General features: G+C 45.1%; 1 long non-coding RNA gene across 1 annotated transcript in view; it reads left to right on the top strand.

Annotated features, from left to right (window-relative positions):
- Positions 1-14222, top strand: part of LOC311012815 — a 347190-nt gene that overhangs the window by 240190 nt on the left and 92778 nt on the right. The gene's annotated exons all lie outside the window — the stretch shown is intronic.

The raw sequence follows: 14222 nt of genomic DNA on the forward strand, positions 1-14222 counted from the left end.
AGGTTTGAAAGTTAAAATGCAAGACCTTCATACTTTAACATGTCATGTATGATGCCTCAGCTTCACCAAGTTATTTTACCCAAGCTACAATCAATGTTATTGTTATAGTGCTGGGCTGCTGCTCCCCCTGGCTGCCCCATATCCAATATGATCACAGACCTACTTTACAGTTTACTTTATGTTTATATGTTTGTGTTCTCTTTCTCCTTTTCTCCTTTTTTACATGTTTTATATGTTGTGTCCACGTCTCGTTTGTGTTGTGTAATGAGGGACTTTACTTTGGGTGCACTTGTACCAGAGTTATTCCAGAAAGAGGGCTATAGCAACAAAAATTCTTGAACCACATTCAGAACATTTCCTTTAGATTATGGGTGAACTTAACATTTTAGTGTGGAACTGTGGCGGATTGAATGCTCCTCACAAACATGTTAGCGCTCTTGGTTTGTTGAAAAGAAAGAATATTGACATAGCATTGGCCCTGCGATGGACTGGCGCCCTGTTCAGGGTGTACCCTGCCTTCACCCAATGACAGCTGGGATCGGCTCCAGCCCCCCCGTGACCCTGAATACAGGATAAGCGGTAGACAATGGATGGATGGATGGATCGGCATAGCATTGTTGCAAGAGACGCATTTGTTGAAAGCTGACGCTGGTCGTCTTGCTAATAGATTTTTTCATCCTGTAGCATTCTCCTCTGCTGACACGAAAACTAAAGGTCATTGTTGCTAGACGCAGTCTTCCAATGAGAATTATAACATCCTGGGCAGATGAAGTGGGTAGACTTGTGATTGCTAGAATAGAATTTAATTTAAGGAAAATAGCTCTTATATCAGCATATGCTCCTAATGATTTCGACAGCAATTTCTACAATTTAATTACATCAAAAATGTTTTGAATTAACAGAATATTCCTTCATTGTAGGTGCAGACTTCACTGCAGTGTGGGATCCAGTTCTTGATAAGTCGAGCACAACCTCCTCAGGGGGGCAGGTTATGGCCACGAACACTCAAACACACACAAATCTTGGGCCAGTAATTTGGGGCTTGTGGATATGTGGCGATTAATAAACGCCTCCATCAAAGACTACACTTTTTTCTCTGGCCGACATAAATCTTTTTCTCGAATAGACTTTCTTTTTGCTTCCCCCCAGCTTTTTCACCGTATTAATACCGCTGTTTTACTCCCGATAGCTCTGTCAGACCATAAAGGCGTCTTCTGTACAGCAACTCTGGGCCGTCTATCTAAACGTGCAGCCAGATGGAGCTTTATCGTTATTAAAAAACGAAGCATATATTAATCAGTTTATTACAGGATTCAGAGAATTTGTTGATTTTAATGTTGATTCTGTAGAGGACCCCAGAAACCTTTGGGACACTATAAAGGGTTTCATTAGGAGTAACACAATATTATTTAGCTCTAATGCTCGCAAATCTAGATCACTTCAGTTATAAAATCTTGAGGCAGAGTTTTCCAGTTTGGATTCTATCTTGCAAACTAATTTTACAGAGCAAGTTGCTCTACAGCGTACTCTAGTTAAGAAGGAAATCAACAACATTCTGAAGCAACAGTCAGAACTTCAAATTAACAGGACCAGACAAAAGTACTACTTTCATGGTGCCAGACCTAGCCACCTCCTGGCCATGAGAATTAGGACCAGTGACCACTTTGCAGACATCCCAGCTATTAAGTCGGCAGGTGGCAATATTAGCACTGACCCTAAACAGATAAATGGTATATTTCAAACATTTTACTCCGAATTATATAAATCAGAGGTGTCCTTAGACAAAAATCAATGTGATAATTTTTTAAGTCGATTACATTTGCCCCAGCTATCAAGTACAGGTTCTACTGACTTAGATAAGCTGATTTTATTAGGAGAGGTGTGGGAAGCCGCAAAGGCTATGCAGAGAGGTAAATCACCAGGCATTGATGGGACCCCTCCTGAATTCTACGTTATTTTCTGGGAGCAGTTGGGCCCATTTCTTCGCAGCTTGCAGCAGATAATGTTAGACGCCTACTTCACATCGTTGACGCTGCAACAGATAATAAAACACCCATGTCTGTGTAACAGTGTAAATAATTAATTTGTTATTTTGTTAAATTCCTGTCAAACTTGGGACTGCAACCAACGGTTTTATTTTTGAAACGGCACTTTATTTTGAAAGTCCACAGCGGATGTTTGCGTTACGCTTAATGCTGGGCATCTGGTTTAGCGCTCAGAAGCGAATAACGTTACGCTGTGGGTGAGTTACTATTCTGTTCGCTCGGACATTAAGATGATTATAAATGCAAACTATGTCTCCATATCATTATATTATTACGTGGACTCGGTCAGCATTTAATGTGTTTAATTGCTTGTTAAGCGCAACTCTTGTGAAACTTGTAATATGTGTAAGTGTTATTTAAGCTAGCTACCAGCAGCACGAGGTGTACGTGACCTGCGTACTTTTCTTTTGTAGTTCGAGGAACAGACCGATGTCTTCCGTTGACACGTTGGTTGTGAATTGCTTCCATGTTTCAGGTATGTTGTCTGTATTGCTGAATGTAAAATATGTATTATATGTGAATGCAGACCATTAAGTTCTTTTGTGTTTTATATTTTATTTTCAAGTGCGCTAAGAAAAATTGTTATCACTATACGATCATTTCTCAGAAGCGAATAATGTTACGCTGTGGTTCGAGGAACAGACTGATGTCTTCCGTTGACACGTTGGTTGTGAATTGCTTCCATGTTTCAGCAATAAACAAGTCCAGTGGTCCATCCAACCGGTCTCGTCTGAGTTCGTAGCAGCAGAGCAAAATCAACAAGGTCACATTGGTGCCGTGACCCATCGATCTCCTGCTGGACGGTGGCTTCTTCAGCGCGATCCGGGGATTCTTTTTGCCACTGCTGCTCTTCTGTGTGTAATCAGGTGGACATTTTGTTTAGACTGTTGAGCTGTTAGAGATCATATTTTTTTTTCCTGCTGCTCATCTGTTCTTACTTAATTGTATTTTGAGTATTTTGATTTATTTGTGACATTGAACATTTAATTTTTTTTTTACAATGAGTATTATTCGGGAGGGAAATGGCACCCCTCGTAGTGTTGGCAGGGGGAGAGGAGTGTTGAGTTCTCCTATGTTCTTACAATTTGAAACGCCTGTAAGTGGGCGTGGACTTGTTTTGGGGGGAAATGAGGGTACGCCAGGGTTCCCTTTGATCAGTAGGGATGTGTCCTCTCCGCTAAGTCACCCTGTGGGTAGTTCACATGAGCCTCAACACACCAGCTCTGCTGTCCCTAGCCCCCAGGCTCTTGCTAATGAGATTGTCAATCAGATGGGTGATGTAATTCAGCATGTTACTCAGAAGGTTGTACAGAACATTATAACCCAGCTCAGCCCATCTGTGAGTACCCCTTTAACCAATGCTGCCACTTTACCAACCAATGCTGACATGTCTAAGTCAAACATGCTTGACGGCTCTCATATGCAGCTTGTATCTCACAGAAAGCTGAAAGACCCCCCATGCTTCAGTGGGGAAAGCTCTGACTCTGTGTCTTTGAGAGAGTGGGAGGACCTTATGAGGACTCATAGTAAGAAAAGTAACCTGAGACCTGAGGAACAAGCTGAGGAGAACCTTGTTCACCTTAGAGGTAAAGCTAAAGAAATCGCCCGGGTTGGTACCAGAAACAGTGACATAGACATCACCCGTGACCCTGAAGCTATCTATGGTCTCCTACGAAAGCACTTTGGCTCTGCCTCATGCTCACCCCTTCCACTAGCAGACTTCTATACCACTCTGCCTGAAAAAGGTGAGGAGGCATTCGACTACTGGCTCAGGCTGCACTGTGCCGTTGACATTGCTGTTGAACGGCTGAAAGAGCAAGGCAAGACGCTGGAAAGCCCTGGAACTGAGGTTACACGTATGTTCATAAGAAACTGTCCCACACCTGAACTTTCTATGACCTTTCGTTCAAAGACCATGGACAAGTGGACTGCTCATGAAGTTCAAGATGTCTTATGTGAGTATCATTCAGGCATGACGTCTACTGTGAGCAAGGTAGCCAAGGAGAAGGTAACAATGAACGTACAGCACACTGCTTCTCCACCACCTGTACCACCTACTACGGGGCAGGGCCCACCACAGTTGCAGGCCACAGACTCTGCTACCCTGGAACGCCTTATCAGCATGCTGGAGAAGGTGCTTCTGCAGCGACCTGTTCAGTCAGGACCAACCAGACAGTCTGGCCCACGGCGTCCCAGGATTGAAGGGCTACATGAAATGCCTTGTTCTGTCTGTCATGACGCTGCCCACTCTGCCTTCACTCACTGCCGTGACCATAAGCTCTGTTTTCAGTGCCACTCACCAAACCACTCGAGTCGTGCTTGTCCTGGTCGCACAACATCAACCACTCATCAGCAGCCGGAAAACTAGTGGGTCCGCACTTTAGGGAGGACAGTGTGGACCATGATAGTGTGTCTCCCAGCTGTGACACTTATGACTTGGAATCTTTGTACGAATCTCTTTGCTGCTTTGCACCATCTGGAAAGACGGTTGTTTTCCAATTGACACACAGACTCCAGAAATCTGACAGTTTGTTCTACACTGATGTTTGTGTTGCAGGTGGGGTTCAACTGAAAGCCATGATTGATAGCGGTTCCATGTCATGCTCTATAAGTGAAGCTTCCGCTGCACGTCTCTTGCAACTCTGCCCTGATTTGAAGAGTAGTCCTGCTGATGACATTGTTGTTGTTGGTGCAGGAGGTCATCATGTCTACCCGAAAGCAGTCTATGATTTGGAGGTAGTAATCTATGGCTTCAAGCTGCTCATTCCAACACTGGTCATCCCTGGACAAACAGACAACATGATTGTCGGTAGTAATGCTATTAAGCTGCTCATACACTTGATGAAGAAGTCTGAGGACTATTGGAAACTTCTTGCTGCACCAGTTGATTTTACAGATGACGACTGTGGCCAGTTCTTATCTTTGCACTCCAACTCTGAAAGATGGCGGGGCGGGCCCATGCCCGACAAAATCGGCACAGTGAAGTTAAGGCAGAGTATTGTACTTGAACCTCTGCATGAACACCTTGTCTGGGGCAAACTGTCCGCATCAGCACCTTTGTCAGTGGGGAGCACAGTCGTTGTTGAACCGACTCAGTCAAGATCAAGACCCAGGAATGTGCTGGTTGGCCGTGTTGTGACATCTCTGTGGGGTGACAGGTGGGTTTCCCTTAAACTGATCAATCCAAGTAGTAAGGGAGTGACTCTGAGGAGAAACTGCAAGATTGCAGATGTCTTCCCATGTGTCGCAGTCGAGGAGCTGCCTTTACCTGAAAAAGTCTCTGTCAATGTCCAAGATGTCACACAGGGATCTGTGCCAACAAAGTCCCCAGAGCAGAGAAAACAGGTTTTAGTCAACTTGGGACTACAAGACTTGGACGTGGATGGCTGTGAAGTGTCTGACCAGTGGAAAGATAGTCTTTTGCAGCTTGTTGTGAAGTATGAGTCGATCTTTTCAAGGGACAAGATGGACTGCGGGGAGGCTACGGACTTCCTCCACAAAATACACCTCGTGGACGAGAAGCCATTTCGCTTACCTTATCGCCGAGTGCCACCGACACAGTATGAGAAGCTGAGAACTGCACTGAATGAGATGGAGGAAAAAGGCATAATCCGGAAGTCACACAGTGAGTACGCTTCACCACTGGTCTTGGTGTGGAAAAAGAATGGCAGTCTGCGCATTTGTACTGATTTCAGATGGCTCAATGCAAAAACTGTGAAAGATGCGCATCCACTCCCTCATCAAGCCGATACCCTTGCTGCACTTGGGGGAAATGTTTTCTTTTCCACCATGGACTTGACCTCTGGATTTTACAATGTACCACTTCATGAGGCTCACAAGAAGTATACAGCCTTTTCCTCCCCCTTTGGCCTCCATGAGTACAATAGGATGCCCCAAGGCCTATCTAACAGCCCCGCAACCTTCATGAGGATGATGTTATCGATCTTCGGAGATGCAAACTTCAGCAGCTTGCTCTGTTACCTAGACGACCTGATGGTCTTCGCCCCCAGTGAGCAGCTGGCTGTTGAGCGTCTGGAGATGGTGTTCTCCCGTCTGAAAACCCACAACCTTAAACTGGCTCCCAAGAAATGCCATCTGCTGAAGAGCTCAGTCAGGTTTCTGGGGCATGTCATCTGTGCAGATGGAGTGAGGACTGACCCTGACAAGGTCAAGACCATTGCTGATGTAGGAGAGGCAGAGTTGATGGAAAATGATGGTGTCACACCTTCCTGGAAAAAGATCAGGTCTTTCCTTGGAATGGTCTTTTATTACCAGCATTTCATTCCTGACTGCTCCGCAAAAGCCAAACCTCTCTTCAGGCTAATTTCCAGACGGCAAGTTCAATCTCAGGCCAAGAAAAGAGGAAGGTTCAAGAAAAAGTCCTCTGCCCCTCCAGCTATAACGCCAAGTGACTGGACTGTTGCATGTCAGGAATCATTCCAAACCCTGAAAAGTGAACTTACTCATGGTGTCACCTTGGCTCACCCTAACTTCGACCAGCCTTTCATCCTTGCTGTTGATGCTTCTTTCGATGGCATTGGCGCCGTCTTGTCACAAGTAGCACCTGGTGAGACAATTGCAAGACCTGTCGCCTTTGCCAGCAAGACGTTGACCCGTTCTCAAATGAACTACCCTGCACACAGGCTGGAATTGCTGGCGCTGAAATGGGCCATATGCGACAAATTCAGCCATTGGCTGAAGGCGAAGCACTTCACCGCCTGGACGGATAACAATCCCCTGTCCTACATCCTGACAAAACCACGTTTGGATGCATGTGAGCAAAGGTGGGTGGCCAAGCTGGCAGCGTTCAACTTTGATCTTAAGTACGTTCCTGGAGTTAAGAACACTGTCACAGATGCCTTGAGCCACGAGCCATTCGTTCGGTCATGTGTTGGTCACCGCTTGCTGAAAGAGCCCTATGTCGCCTTGTTGGACGAAGTCAATGGTGTAGTCAGAGGTACAGTGCAGGATGCTTTCCGGCTGTCTAACAACTGTCATGTTGTTCAAGATGCAAGTTCAGACCTCAGTGATGTGCGTGATCCTCGGATTGAGGGCAGTTCCATCAGCTCGGACGAGGTGTCAGCTGCACTAAGTGCTCACCATGGTTGTGGAAATCTCAATGCTAATCTCAGTGCTAACCTGCCATTGCTACAGTTGCCTGACGAAGACCCTTCTACTGTTCTCCCCCAGAGCCAGCTTTTGAGTCTGCAGGAGCAAGACCAAACAATAAGCAGAGTCCGATTCTATGTGCAGCGGAAGAGGAAAGCTACCAGACGCGAGGCTGCAGCTGAACCTGCCTGCGTCAGTAAGCTTCTCAGACACTGGAAAAAGCTGAAAGTCCAAAATGGTATTCTGTATAGGGTGAGAAAAGACAACCAACTGAACAAAAAGCTGTCTCAGTTCATTGTGCCAGATGGCCTTAAACATCAGGTTCTCCTTGGCCTTCACGACAATGCTGGTCATCAGGGCCGCGCACAAACTCTCTCCCTCGCCAGAGAAAGGTTTTTCTGGGCCGGCATGGAAACGGATATTATAAACCATGTCCGACGATGTGAGAGATGTATTGTTGGCAAAACCCTTGAACCTGCGGCCCGTGCACCTCTTGAATCCATTCACACATCTGAACCAATGGAACTGGTGTGCATCGACTTTTGGACAGCTGAACTGAGTGACAAAAAGACAATTGATGTCTTGGTCATAACCGACCACTTTTCCAAAATGGCGCACGCTTTCCCCTGTCAGAGTCAAACTGCAAAACATATTGCCCGCCGATTGTGGGATGATTTCTTCTGTGTGTATGGCTTTCCCAAAAGACTCCATTCAGATCAGGGGGCCAACTTTGAGAGTAGGCTCCTGAGAGAACTTTTAGAGATGGCAGGGGTGAAGAAGTCACATACCACACCTTACCACCCAATGGGTAATGGTGTCACAGAACGCTTCAACAGGACGCTGGGGAATATGTTGAGAACCCTTCCCCCGACTGTAAAAGCCAGGTGGCCTCAGGCGCTGCGGACTCTTACCTTTTGCTACAACTGTACGATACATGAGACGACCGGCTTTGCCCCGTTTTACCTCATGTATGGGCGGGTTCCACGACTCCCTATCGACATCATGTTCCAGCATGTGCTTCAAGATGACAAAGTGGTCAGCCATAATGAGTTTGTCTTACGGTTGAAGCAGGACTTGTGTGAAGCCTCACGAATTGCTCAGAAACACAGCCTTGATGAGCAGGCACTTCATGCCAGGCTGTACAACCGCAAAGTCAAGGGTTCTCCACTGGCTAAGGGTGATCGAGTGCTGTTGGCCAACCGTGGTGAAAGAGGAAGAAGGAAGCTTGCTGACAAGTGGGACTCTACACCTTATGATGTTGTGTCGGTGAGGTCTGGGATCAACGTGTACAGGATAAGAGATCCAATAACCGGCAGAGAGAAAGTTGTACACCGGAACCTTCTTCTCTCAGTTGACTTTCTTACCGTGGATGAAACTCCTGCCTCCGTTGTGGATTCAGATATCCAGGATGTGGCAAGTGCAAGTGGTCGAGACTCTGTGGAGATGAATGGTGCAGATGGCTACGACCGGACTATGGACTGGCTAATGCACTCCCCTGACCTGGTCTCCATCAGTGTGGATCACTCCCCTGGACCAGTCCCCATCAGTGTGGATCACTCCCTTGCACCAGTCCCCATTAGTGTGGCCCTCTCATCTGACTCAGTCTCCGCCAGTGTTGCTCACCCACCTGACTCAGTCCCCGCCAGTGTTGCTCACTTACCTGTTCCGGATATGTCTCACTTGACTCCCACAGGGGATGTTGATGAAAACGCAGCTATCTGTTCGCAGCCTCATAGTGTTCAGGCAGACCAGGGCGGTGCAGTCACTACCAGATATGGGAGACATGTTAGACCTTCTCGAAAGCTGATTCATGAGATGTCAACACAAAAGGTTGAGCATCCCTTCCCTGGTTCAAGTCCTGTGTATGCATTCTTCCATGGACTGTTTAAGGTCTAAACGGCCAGATGTTTTTCTCTTTTTACCCCCCAGTTTTGTATGGGCTGAATCCTAGTACTATCTGTTTTGTTTTTGTGAACTTGGGTATGTAATGTGTATTGCCTTGAACTCGATGTTCAGAAGGTGTATATGGCACCTTCTGCTGGCCTGGAAAAGTGTTGGGCTTGGTACCTCCTGATCCTTTTGCACTCCTTAAGGGAGGATTAATTATCGGCTTTAATTTACATCAGTGATATGGTTTCACCTTGAGCGACCCCATTTTTTCTATTTCTTTTATTGTTATGGTACTCTGGATTTGTCTGGAGTTTAACAGAATTTAAAGGGGGTGTATGTAACAGTGTAAATAATTAATTTGTTATTTTGTTAAATTCCTGTCAAACTTGGGACTGCAACCAATGGTTTTATTTTGAAACGGCACTTTATTTTGAAAGTCCACAGCGGATGTTTGCGTTACGCTTAATGCTGGGCATCTGGTTTAGCGCTCAGAAGCGAATAACGTTACGCTGTGGGTGAGTTACTATTCTGTTCGCTCGGACATTAAGATGATTATAAATGCAAACTATGTCTCCATATCATTATATTATTCAGGACTCGGTCAGCATTTAATGTGTTTAATTGCTTGTTAAGCGCAACTCTTGTGAAACTTGTAGTTTGAATGTTTTACGAAGAACTGCTGCCGTAATATGTGCAAGTGTTATTTAAGCTAGCTACCAGCAGCACGAGGTGTACGTGACCTGCGTACTTTTCTTTTGTAGTTCGAGGAACAGACTGATGTCTTCCGTTGACACGTTGGTTGTGAATTGCTTCCATGTTTCAGGTATGTTGTCTGTATTGCTGAATGTAAAATATGTATTATATGTGAATGCAGACCATTAAGTTCTTTTGTGTTTTATATTTTATTTTCAAGTACGCTAAGAAAAATTGTTATCACTATACGATCATTTCTCAGAAGCGAATAACGTTACGCTGTGGTTCGAGGAACAGACTGATGTCTTCCGTTGACACGTTGGTTGTGAATTGCTTCCATGTTTCAGCAATAAACAAGTCCAGTGGTCCATCCAACCAGTCTCGTCTGAGTTCGTAGCAGCAGAGCAAAATCAACAAGGTCACATCTGTACTCTCACTTGATGCTATGAAAGCCTTTAACCGACTAGTATGGTCTGTTTTAGAAGCAATGGGTTTCGGTAACACTTTTATCAGTATGATTAAGACACTATACTCAAGCCCCTCAGCACAGGTACTTACTGATCAAACGTACTCCTCCCCCTTTTCAGTCTGAGGAGTTTGGTAATATATCAGGTTTTAAAATTAACTGGTCCAAATCTGCTCTCTTACATCTAAATGACACTGCAAAAACATCTGTCCTTCCGGCCAATATTCCTATAGTTCAACACTTTAAGTATTTAGGAATTTAAATATTTTCTTCTTTAAATCAGATTATTAAGCATAACTACTCAACTGTCCAGAATAAGATCTTGAGGGACATTGACCGGTGGATTGACCTCCCTATGTCTATTCGAGCCCGTATCTCTATTGTTAAAATGAATATTCTGCCCCGGATCAATTTCGTAAGCTCTATGGTTCCTCTTCCCCCTCCATCTGATTACTGGAGCAAGCTTCAATCTGCAACCTCCAAATTAATTTGGAACCGGAAGCAGTACTACTACCTACTCTTCAGAGAAGGAGGGAGAATTGCGGTCTGGCCGTCCCTAATTTTGAACTGTATTCTTGGTTGTTCGTGCTCAGGCCACTGCTCTCCTGGTTTGATTCCCATTCTTCTGTCTATTGGCGCATGCTAGAGAGCAATATAGTTCAGCCATGGACACTTCAAGGCTTTCTTTTTAGCAACATTTCTAAAAAACAGTGTCAACTATGCCTTGGCCCCATTATCTCTCATCTTGTGCTGGTATGGAGATTAGTTGAAACACACTGTCATCTTTCCTCCAAGTGGCACACCTTTTCTCCAATATTCAATAACAAGGCACTTCTAATTGGGGGGAGACCTATCTGTGCTCCCCAGTGGGACCAGAGGGGTGTTCACTATTCAAAAAACATTTATAATGATTTTGGATTACTCTCTTTTGCTGATATTAAGGATGCATTCAATCTGCCAGGTTTCACTTTTTTCTTTTATTTACTCGCTTTAAGCGCTAAGGTCAGCGCTTAGAGCACTTGGCGTGCCCTGGCAATGTCCTTTACCTACCCACCCACTCCGAGATTTATTCACTAAACAAAACAGAGCTAAGGGTATGGTATCCAAACTGTACCATTTTTTGCAGGTAACAGACCTTGGGCCCTAGTTTCGTACACCAGGCGCAGTCAGCTCTCAGCGCACCTGCGCCGACGGGGTGTGTCCGCCTGGCACTGCATGAAAAGTGGGATTTTCGTCAGTTAGCGGCCCTGTAAATTGCCGTGGAAGTTCAGGTTTACGACTGCAAACGGCAATTTGCAGGAAACACCGAAAACTGACGTAAATTGCCGGGAATTGACGTGGGCCTTGCTTGGCAGTTGTCCCCCCATGACCCCCCTCCCCGTAATCCTAGGGGAGGCTTTAACATGTAAATAAAAATGCTGTGAGCTATACAAATGCAAATCAGGGTAGCAGGGGGAGTTTTCCCCCAGGTGACATTTTTCTGAAAGGTGTTAACTTCATTTCATCTTCATTCAAAGATATAACTTAATTTCATCTTCATTCAAAGATACACAAAACAATTTGCTTCAACAATTACTTTTAATCAGGCTTTGCCACAAAGGTAAAATGTACATTCATGCAAACAACATCACAGTCTCCTAGAGCTCAACCACTGTGCATAGTGGCATGACTACAGTGACCCTTTCTTTGGTCTTGCTTAAATGCACAGTGGATGTGTTAACCACACATCTCCCAGCAATGCGCTCAACAGGCAGAAATGATGCTGGGTATGACGTGTCTGTTCCCTGCAAGCTCCAAACTTCTATTGGCTTTCCATAAAAATGTCTGTCCGGATGGGGATGAAGCCAGGAAACTTGCGCAATAACATGTTTAAATGCAGTACCTTTTGACACAACATTAACAACTATAAACTGCTTTATAATGGCTGGTCGTAGTTCTGCTAGAGGGTCAAGGATGGGTTCATAGATCATAGATCTCGGCTGTGTTCGAAATGCCATACTAACGTCCTACTCGTACTTAATTGTGACGTAAATTTGAGTACGTAGTGCGTTCAGATACAATAGTATGTGAATTTGTGCACGCGAGAAATGCCCGGATGTATACTGCATTGGCAAGACTTTCTGAGTATACAGCGGACCTTGCTAAATCTACTCAACTTCCCAAAATGCATTGCGGCTCGTCTGACTTCACAAGTTTTGGATAATGGCGGACGACTGCGGTGATTCTGGCGAGGAGCCCGACACAAACCGCGTACACATGTAAGTATACTGTAACATGACTTTTATGTTTCCAGCTGACTTTTAAATCGTATTGATAATGAACGTTACTTTATTGTTGTTGGCATTGTACGTTAACGTTACGAATCGAAGGTCCTGCCAGCCGGCTAGCCTACTGACGGTAATTTACCATTTAGGGGTTAGCAAGCGCAAGCGAAGCGGAAAATGTGCCGTTTTTACCGATGTTAACTAATAATATAGTGCTTATGTTAAACCGTGGTTATATATTTACTAACGGTGATTAATAATGCCGTGCACCGTTGTCCGTTAAAGGGACGGATGCAGACACCGGGCGCCTCATTCAGTGGAGGGAATGATGAGGAGACGTTCACGTTCACCGGCAGGAGGGATGCTGCTCTGAGAGGCTTCACTTAAGAAAATGTGGTTTAAATGTTATAATCCTTATATCCAGGACTGCTGGAGACTCTCAGGATGATTGCGGTAAGAATATGTTCGGTGACTGCTAGCTAAGCTAAAATTAGCAAAGCAAGCCCAAGCTAAAAGTAGCTTAAAAGCTAATAGTCCAAGCTAAAAGTAGCATAGTAGCCTTGTAAAAGAACAAGAGAGAGGAACCAGTGTAACGTTAAGTTGCTTTGTTAAGTGTATGTTGTTGGTCTTTTACAGGAAGCAGTACGCCGTCTTCACAACTCGGAGACGAATTGTAGGCGCTACGAACCGGAATAAGGGTACGATTTAAAGAATATGCTTTCATTCTGCTGTATAAGGAAATAGATGCGTTAACAGTAGATACCGATCTTAACTGTTCATTTTGTTTTCACAGACGAACCTCGCCTCATAACGAAGCTGTGACCTCTTACTTGCTCGGAGCTTTGTCCGCAAGTCCGGATTTCTATGACGCTGATAGTGACGCCATTGTGTGTAAGTAACTTTTACTGTTTTCTTCTTCCTTGTTTTAATTTTACTGTGACTTAAGTTTTCTTATTCATACCACTCATTTAATTGTTTTCCAGCTGCCTGTAAGACATACTATGAAACGGTATGCAGGAGCTTCAGAAACACACAGCCTGATCTTGCATCGCAGGCGGAAGCTGTGAAGACGTCAGCTCGGAGTCGTTCCAGGAGAAAGAGGGTAAGACTTATTAGATTTATTAGATCCGTTTTTGGTCAATGTGACCAAACCTACCTAAACCTATTTTTCAGGTGCATTAATAGATGTGTTGTGTCCATGCGCAGTGCATCGCGCAGTACTGATTGTCTTTATTGATTGTTTTACAGCTGCTGGAAGCGAGACGGAGTGTGCTTGCTGGCGATGAGGTGGACCGTTGGAAGTGCGCCACCACAGACATGATGTCTGATGAGGAGGACAGCGTCGTTGGCGGGGTGTCTGGATGGATTGTGCGACCTCCATCCTCTCGTAGCCAGGAGCTCACCGAGCTCTGTGCGACTCTACAGTCGCGATTAGAGAAGACTCCCAAGTACAGGGCCACGCACCGCAGGCGGCTGTAAAATTGACCAAATAGTAGTAGTAGTTTCACTCTGGATCACAGCAGATCAACAGTTATGAAACTTTTAATTCCTTTTTTTTAATTCCTCTCATTTCAGCCTGTAGAGAGGACACAGGGGGAGGAGGAGAGATGTCAGGAAGGCATGGACATGTGTGTGAACTCTGTTACTGAAATGTAGTTTCACTTCTGGCTGCAGCCACTCCATGACTGCACGTGCCAGATAGATGGCTTTGAATGATGGCTTTGAATGTCAATCGCTTGTGTCTCAACTTGCACC

This window comes from Eutrigla gurnardus (assembly GCF_963514095.1).
Source record: "Eutrigla gurnardus genome assembly, chromosome: 4".
NCBI classification, from domain to species: Eukaryota; Metazoa; Chordata; class Actinopteri; order Perciformes; family Triglidae; genus Eutrigla; species Eutrigla gurnardus.